Raw genomic sequence first — 9,458 nt, 5'->3', positions numbered from 1 at the left:
AGAGAAAAACTTATAAAACATACGTAGGTATCGTAATTGGACTGTAGAAAGGAGCAACTTCCGCTGCGAAAGGAAGCATGATGGTCAATTATCAACTCAAAAACATTTCATTAATGACGCATAAGAATTAAGACCACCACCAATCCAAGGTCTACTTCAGAATATGCAAAGCATTTGATTAAATCATATTCCATTGAAAGCTTTTTAACTTAAGCCTCACTCAAAAGCATTGTCTGTGAGCCAGTAATTCCCATAACATGCAAATCAATGTTAAACTCTTCCTTGAGGCTAGCTGATAGATTCTCAATCAACCTTAACTCAGAGAAGCCATGACAGAACTCAAAGGAAAAGTAACAAGAGAATTTCTGTATTATTTCACAACTGCTTTCTGTTACTTACAAAACCAACTATATAGCAACTCTTTCTAACTATTCTTATCTAAACACAACCATACTAACAACTTTATTACCAGTATTACATCTCAATCGCTCCTATGATGCCATCTGGCACAATCACAATCCTCTTGTTTACTAGTAATCCTATTAGAATCCTAACATTAGCTATATGCAAAGATTTGAAAATTTGAATTTTAATGAATTGCCCAGCCAAATAAAAGAAATTCGAAGTACTTGGTTTTCATCAAAGTTTGGTTAATAAGCAAGCAGCAATATACAACTTATGATGAACATGATGAAAGTCAAAGATTGGGGGCCGTAAAACCAAATTTTGAATTGCATGTGGCTGTAAATGAACAACATGAATGGCCTCAGAATGTTTTTGACCATTCATTTGGCCGTGTTTTCTTTGCACAAACTTGATGTGCATATCCACCACGTAAACAGGAGAAGAATGAATCAGTACATCTTGCTGCTTTCAAATCTTAAATCAGACTAGGATGGGAACTCACATGCAATAACCAGAAAAGGCCACCAACCAAGCACGCAGAACGACAAAATATAACAAAACTAAGCACCTCGAAATTCTAAACTCCAAAATGTCATAAATATTTTCAATGACAAATGACCTTACAAATATTATACAAAAGCCTTATAATAACAGAAGAAAAAGTGAAATGAAGTACCTGATCCCTTAATTGATCTAATAATGTGAAACCAATCAGAGCAGGTCGGATATTGCCCACTGCTATTGCGGTTCTTGAAAGATATAATCTAAAATGGACAGCTCTCGGAGCCCTAATACAATCCTCCCACTTTATCACTACGGTAATGTTGTGCTCAGTACAACCATGAGCAATTGCACACACATTAATGTTTGCCTGCATTTCGTAAAACAGATTAGATCCCTTCGTATTGTAAATAATGGATTATGAGAAACGCGTAGAATCAAAGTCTACAGTAGCCCATATTGTAAACCAGTGTACAAACCATGAAATGTTAAATCAAATAAAATAATCCAACTTGTTGCCAAAATTAATAAAATGATAATAAATCCCTAACCTTTGCCAGTGCATTGAAAAAAGTTGCACAAACTCTTGGAGTGCAGGCAATTTTTTTGGCCAACCGCTGCCAAAATACTACAGTTTGGAATGACTTGAACCTGAGAGGGAAGCGGTGCCAGAAATTGGTATTAAAAAATGAACACAAAGATACATTCAAACATATGTAAAATAAAATAAAAAATAGCGTGCAGTAAAAATTTCATCAGTTAAGAATGGAATAACCTAATTCACATGGAATAAAACATATCTGAATATAAACCAACACATTCATTCACATTAAAATTCATGTCACCATTTTCAACTCTTCTTATAATTCTTTAACTGATCCACAAAATATGGGTCCAATAGGGTTTTTCACAAGTAAACAATAAACTAATTGTCAGTGTCAATACATTATCCTTGATCTGCTTAATTTACATATTGAGCAACCTGGTCAAGAACATTAGTCAAATAAAAAGCAAGCACCTGAGAAAGACCCCCAGCATTCAAAATCTCACGAAATCTAGACTGCAGTAACTTAGAAACACAAATTCAGAGGATGACATAACCTGAGATATCATAATAATGATTATGTCGAATCCTTATGAAAATGAATCCAGAACGAAATCGCGCTAAAACTAGGACGTCACCCGTAAGTGGCGCGCTGTGTGGCTCGAGCACAGTGATAAGTAAGCAAGGGTCGCTGTATCTCCATCGGCACCCGGATGCAGTGTTAAATGAGCAAGGGGGCCATAGAAACTTCTTTTCGAACGACTCCACTCAAAGTTGTTTGGGAGCATATGCTCCTATCAACTTTATACGGGACACACAAAAGAAGTACTTTGATCCTATTAGACGGGGGAGGGTGAAGAAGCTATGACAGAAAGGTAGAGTCTAAGAGAGCAAAATGCGTTTAGGAACGTGGAATATAGGAACCTTAACGGGAAAATCTATGGAAGTAGTGGAAGTTATGGTGAGGAGAAGGATAAATATTATGTGCCTACAAGAAACTAAGTGGGTTGGCCGTAAGGCAAAGGATCTAGAAAACTCAGGGTTTAAACTTTGGTATTCGGGCACAAATAGAACGAGAAACGGTGTTGGCATCATCGTGGACAAGACCTTGACACAAGATGTTGTAGATGTCAAGAGGGTAGGAGATAAAATCATGGTAATCAAGATTGTAATAGGACAAGAACTTATCAATGTGATTAGTGCGTACGCACCTCAAGTAGGGTTGGATACGAGTTCGAAGGAGAAATTTTGGGAAGACCTTGGAGACTTGGTGCAAGGAATTGCTCAGACGGAGAAGTTATTTATAGGAGGAAATTTAAATGGACACGTGGGCAGGGAGACAGGCAACTATGGAGGTTTTTATGGTGGCCATGGTTTTGGGGAGATAAACGAGGATGGGGAAGCTATCTTGGATTTTGCAATGACATATGATCTCTTCTTAGCCAACACCTTCTTTAAGAAGAGAGAAGAACATGTGATCACCTAGAAGAGTGGGTCGTCAAAAACACAAATAGATTTTCTTCTAATGAGGAAAGGGGATCGTATAACTTGTAAGGATTGCAAAGTTATACCAGGAGGGAGCGTGGCTAATCAACATCGCTTGTTGGTGATGGATGTACATATCAAAAGAGTGAGAAAAAAGAACAAGACTTGGAAGTGCTCAAGGACTAGATGGTGGAATCTAAAAGAAGAAAAACAAGCCATTTTCAAAGAGAAAGTAATCACCCAGTGTGTGTGGGATAGAGAGGGGGAAGCTAGCCAAATGTGGGATTCCATGGCTAGTTGTATCCGAAAAGTAGCAAAAGAGGTATTAGGAGAGTCCAAGGGCTTTGTCCCACACCAAAAGGAATCTTGGTGGTGGAATGAGAAGATACAAACAAAGGTGAAGGCTAAGAAGGAATGTTGTAAAGCCTTATACAAGGATAAGACCGATGAAAATGGTGAAAGGTATAGAAAAGCGAAGCAAGAGGCGAAGAAAGCTGTGAGAGAAGCTAAGTTAGCGGCTTATGACGATATGTATAATCGACTAGATACCAAAGAAGGAGAGTTGGATATCTATAAACTAGGTAGAGCAAGGGAAAAGAAAACAAGGGACCTAAACCAAGTAAAGTGCATCAAGGATGAGGATGGAAAAGTTCTTGCTACAGAGAACGCGGTTAAAGACAGATGGAGAGGTTATTTTCATAATCTTTTCAATGAAGGACATGAAAGGAGTGCTTCTTTAGGGGAGTTGAGTAAATCAGAAGAGTGTAGAAACTACTTTTTTTATCGTCGAATCCAGAAGGAAGAAGTGGTTGTAGCTTTGAAGAAGATGAAGCATAGAAAAGCAGTAGGCCCAGACGATATACCAATCGAAGTGTGGAAAGCTTTGGGAGAGACAGGTATAACATGGCTCACTGACCTTTTCAATAGGATTTTGAAAACGAAGAAGATGCCAAATGAGTGGCGAACGAGCACTTTGGTGCCTATCTACAAGAATAAGGGCGACGTACAAAATTGCATGAACTATAGGGGTATTAAGCTAATGAGTCATACAATGAAGCTCTGGGAAAGAGTCATTGAGCATAGATTGAGGCAAGAGACACGGGTTTCGGACAACCAATTCAGGTTCATGCCAGGGCGCTCAACCATGGAGGCAATCTATCTCTTACGAAGATTGATGGAAAGATATAGAGATAGGAAAAAGGATTTACACATGGTCTTTATAGATTTAGAAAAAACGTATGATAGGGTCCCAAGAGACATTCTTTGGAGGATTTTAGAGAAGAAAGGAGTACGAGTAGCATATATCCAAGCTATAAAGGATATGTATAAAGGAGCAAAGACTGCCGTAAGAACTCATGAAGGACAAACCGAAAGCTTTCCCATAACTGTAGGATTACATCAAGGCTCATCCTTAAGTCCTTACCTTTTTGCGTTGGTAATGGATGAGTTAACATGATATATTCAAGATGATATTCCTTGGTGTATGCTTTTCGCAGACGATATAGTGTTGATAGATGAAACTCAGGAAGGGGTAAATGCAAAGCTTAACCTTTGGAGAGAAGTGTTGGAATCTAAAGGTCTTCGCCTAAGCCGATCAAAGACAGAATATATGGAGTGCAAGTTCAATGCAAATGGAGGCCAAAACGAGTTAAGGGTGAGGATCGGAGATTAAGAAATACCAAAGAGCGACCGTTTTCGTTACCTAGGATCTATCTTGCAAAAGAACGGAGAATTAGATGGAGATCTCAACCATAGAATACAAGCTGGATGGATGAAGTGGAAGAGTGCATCCGGCGTGTTGTGTGACCGCCGTATGCCACTGAAGCTCAAGGGAAAATTTTATAGGACGACAATAAGGTCGGCGATGTTGTATGGCACATAATGTTGGGCGGTGAAGCATCAACACATACACAAAATGGGTGTAGCGGAGATGGGGATTCTTCGTTGGATGTGTGGGCACACGAGAAAGGATAAGATTAGGAATGAGGATATCCGGGGTAAAGTAGGAGTAGCCGAAATTGAAGGAAAGATGAGAGAAAATCGGTTACGGTGGTTTGGACATGTGCAAAGAAGGCCTACTGACGTTCCGATTAAAAGATGCGACTATGGTACAGAGGTTCAGGGCCGAAGGGGTAGAGGAAGACCTAGGAAAACTTTGGAAGAGACTCTAAGAAAAGACTTAGAGTACTTGGATCTAATGGAGGACATGACACAGGACCGAGCACAATGGCGTTCTAAGATTCATATAGTCGATCCCACTGAGTGACTTGGATTTTCCAAGTCTTCAACCGAGAAGTTTTCCTCACTCAAGAAATTAAGGGAACACTACCTCAACCTACATGCTCCACTCACAAAGCTTCAACTTACAAGCTTCAACAAAAGAAAATTCAAAGAACTTAGCGAAGAAGGCTTTGGTGTATTTAACACAATACGTTGAAATGAAGGAAAACTTATTTATTGATATCCCCGATAAGTTACAAATATGTACATATACATGAGTCAAAATAAACAAACAAGAGGGAGCCTTCACAAAGGTTGCTTAGGAGAAGTCTCAGCAGTCGGTAGAGCCCCAGAAAGAGAAGGCACCGGAGGGGGATCATTCGGAGCCTCAGTACTGGACAAAACCCTAGAAGGAGGAGGCATCAGAGGTTGATCATTTGGAGCTTCATTACGCGGTACAGCCCCAGAAGACGAAGGCAATAAATGCCTTTGGAACAAACCCACAAATCTCTAATGATCAAGTAAAACCTGACCATCAGATTCCTTCATCTGGTCAAGCTTCCTTTTCATGTTTGTAGCATAGTCATGTGCGAGCCGGTGCAACTGTTTATTCTCATGCTTGAGCCCTCTAATCTCCTGTTTGAGACTCATCACTTCAGCCGCCAATGATTCAACTTGGCGGGTTCGAGCAAATAGGCGTTGGGCCATATTAGACACAGAACCTGCACACTGAACACTGAGAGCCAGAGAATCTTTAACAGCCAACTCATCAAACCGTTTGGAAAGTAGTCTGTTATCTTTGGGAGTGAGAAGGTTTCTGGCCACCACCGCAGCGGTCATATCATTCTTCATCACGGAATCCCCAACGGTAAGAGGACCAGTAGGGGAGACGAAGGATGGGCGCCATATGTTGTCTGGAGAAGGCGTGGCTGCCTCTTCAACAAGGTTCAAGTCAAAACGACGGTCGGAGGGGCCAGACATTTTCAAAGGTGTTGAAGAGCGAAGAGGTCGGACAAATCAAGATCTTAGAAGTGCAAGAATGGAGCTTCTACTGGTGGAGATTCAAGTGTGCTTTGGAACTTCATGTCAGCCTCTATAAAAATCTGCACTCGACGGAGCTTCAGAAATTGAAGAGGCGCCTGCTCAGAAATCGAAGAGGCGTTTGCTTTCTAAAAAACTGGGCTGCTCAGAGACCACGAGGGTCGATCTCAGAAATCGAAGAGGCGTTTGCTTTCTCAAAAGCTGGGCTGCTCAAAGACCACGAAGGCCGATCTCAGAAATCGATGAGGCGCTTACTTTCTTAAAAGCTGGGCTGCTCAGAGACCACGAGGGCCGATCTCAGAAATCGAAGAGGCACCTACTTTTCCAGCCTTGTTAGCACCTGTCACACGCACACTCAGCTTTGCGTAAATTATGGGCATTCTGTCGAAGATTTCTGGTGAAGTAGAAAGCACATGAATCTAACTATTCAATCACCCACTTCCCACACGCAACATTAGCTCATGGGTACCACAGATAACTTTGCCAAAGTTCTCTGACAAAGTTGAGACACGTGAAGCTTGCAGCTCCCACTACATCGCTCTGACCAAGAAGGGTAAAAAAATAGCAAAGAAACAGCACTAACAAAGTTTAGACACATAAATTTTGAAGGTCTAGCTACCATATTATTACCCACAAGGGTAAATGAACAGTACCACTGCTGGATAATTGGAAAGTCCCTGTGTGTCAACCTCTGTGCTTCGTGGCAAGGTAGACTAGCAAACATGCCCAACCTTTACTCACATTCGAGAAAACACTCCCAACAAGATTGCTTGCTCCAAAATCGAAGAGGCACCGCCCTCCGAATCTCGAGAGCCAGACTCCCAACATGATTACTTTCTCAAAAATTGAAGAGACACCGCTCTCCGAATCTCGAGAGCCAGACCCCCAACAGGATTGCTTTATCAAAAATTGAAGAGGCATCGTTCTCCGAATCTCGAGAGCCAGATCCCCGACAGGATTGCTTGTTCGAAAACCAAAGAGGCACCACTTTCCCAACTTCAAGAGCCGGATCTCCTTGGATAAAGCTTGTCTGTAACCTTCACACGCAACATCAGCTTTCCAGATACCACAGACCATTTTTTCAAAGTGCTCTGACAAAGTTAAAACATGTGAAGCTGGCAGCTCCCACAACCGTGCTATGACCAAGCAGGGTAAATGAATAGCATTACTACTTGTTGTTAGGGAGACTCCTATATATGTCGACCTCCATCCCCAACGGACAGGCAGACCTGCCAAAATGCTCAACCCTTCCTCATATCTGAGAGGGCACTCCCAACGAAACCTTTCAAAATATTCAGCTTTCTTTCCCCCCGATAATACCTCTGCAAACAAGCTATACTAGATCAAGAATATCTCATATCATCAGGGTTAAAAGCAAGAGTATCCCATATCATGCTTTTTCCCTGTCTTTTCCTTTGGCCTTGTTCTTACCTGCAAGACAAGGAGAAAGAGAGCAATCAGTCAGCTCTTGGAATCAAGCTTCTAGTCAGGAATTGACTGCCTGGAACCCCTTACCTGATTACTTACCTGGCATTGCTCTCGAGTACTCATCTTCAACATCTTATGCTTCCAGGGAAGATACCGCATCTGTCTGAGGAACAGATAGGGCAAGTGAGAAGGATACAAGGAAACATGTGGAGGCAAGCGTAACAGCACATGTGCCGATACATCCACTACTCTGTCAAAAGCAAAAGTATCCCATAGCAACAGGGTCGAACGTACTCTAGATTTGATGGACTTGTTTTGACCCTCAAATTCTTCAGTCGGCCTTATACTCTGGAGGAAACCAGAAAACCCTCCAGCCCAGTTCAAGAATAAGCATGTGGAAAGTTACTTCTTCAAAAGCAAAAGTATCCCATATCATCTCTTCTCATTTTTCTTCTCTTTATCCTTCATGCTGCCTGCAAGATAGGGAGATTGTGAACAATCAGCCGGAACTCGAAATCAAAGTTCTTATATGGGACTGATTGCTTGGAGCTCTGATTGCTTACCTTGTCTGTCACCTCTTTCAGCAGATCCCCTAGCTCGGCGACTTGGGGGACTCTTACTACATGGTTTGTATCGCGCTTGACCAAGCCTGAAACTACAAGTAAGCTTCAAGTGAAATTGATACATTACCTTGTGCATCTCCACCAGTTAATGATACCACCCCTGGATGGAGGAAGAGTACTTCCAGAGAATATGCCACATCTACCTATGAGACAGATAAGGCAAGTCAAGACGATACCACACTCCGGTACTTAGAAGTTTCGTGATTACGAGATCATTCTCCCACAATATTTCGTAATGTCATGTGTACTAAATCATTCACTTGTACTCACTAAAGGAGAGCTTGAACCTATGTACTTGTGTAAACCCTTCACAATTAATGAGAACTCCTCTATTCTGTGGACGTAGCCAATCTGGGTGAACCAGTACATCTTGTGTTTGCTTTCCTATCTCTATCCATTTATATACTTATCCACACTAATGACCGGAGCAATCTAGCAAAGATCACAAAAAGCGACCGTTTTCGCTACCTAGGATCTATCTTGCAAGAGAACGGAGAATTAGATGGAGATCTCAACCATAGAATACAAGCTGGATGGATGAAGCGTAAGAGTGCATCCGGCGTGTTATGTGACCGTCGTAGGCCACTGGAGCTCAAGGGAAAATTTTATAGGACGGTAATAAGGCCAGCGATGTTGTATGGCACAGAATGTTGGGCAGTGAAGTATCAACACGTACACAAAATGGGTGTAGCGGGGATGAGGATGCTTCGTGGGATGTGTGGGCACACGAGAAAGGATAAGATTGGGAATGAGGATATCCGAGGTAAAGTAGGAGTAGCCGAAATTGAAGGAAAGATGAGAGAAAATCGGTTACGGTGGTTTGGACATGTGCAAAGAAGGCCTACTTACGCTCCGGTTCGAAGATGTGACTACAGGACAGAGGTTCAGGGTCGAATGGGTAGAGGAAGACCTAGGAAAACTTTGGAAGAGACTCTAAGAAAAGACTTAGAGTACTTGGATCTAACGGAGGACATGATACAAAACCGAGCGCAATGGCATTTTAGGATTCATATAGCCGACCCCACTTAGTGGGAAAAGGCTTTGTTGTTGTTGTTGTTGTTGTTGTTGTATTCTTTATGGCACTGAATATAACACTGGCTGCACCAGGAACAACAACCAGTCCAGTTCTGTGATAAACAAAAGAGAATGTTACAAACATAGGGAAAGTAAACTTTAAATATAATCCAGCAACAACCATTGTAATGCACAGC

The 9,458-nt window shown here is 41.6% G+C and overlaps 1 long non-coding RNA gene across 1 annotated transcript; it reads right to left on the bottom strand.

Annotated features, from left to right (window-relative positions):
• Positions 1-7,315: 7,315 nt before the first annotated feature.
• Positions 7,316-8,327, bottom strand: LOC126621542 (uncharacterized). Its single transcript, XR_007623081.1, has 3 exons — positions 8,188-8,327; positions 7,724-8,097; positions 7,316-7,627 (listed from the first exon to the last, which is right to left on the bottom strand). It is a non-coding gene; the product is annotated as an uncharacterized LOC126621542 (long non-coding RNA).
• Between the last annotated feature and the right edge of the window lie 1,131 nt (positions 8,328-9,458).

Source organism: Malus sylvestris, chromosome 5 (assembly GCF_916048215.2).
Source record: "Malus sylvestris chromosome 5, drMalSylv7.2, whole genome shotgun sequence".
Taxonomy (NCBI): Eukaryota; Viridiplantae; Streptophyta; class Magnoliopsida; order Rosales; family Rosaceae; genus Malus; species Malus sylvestris.
The sequence above is the reverse complement of the archived record's forward strand: the minus strand, read 5'-3'. Positions and strand labels throughout refer to the sequence as shown.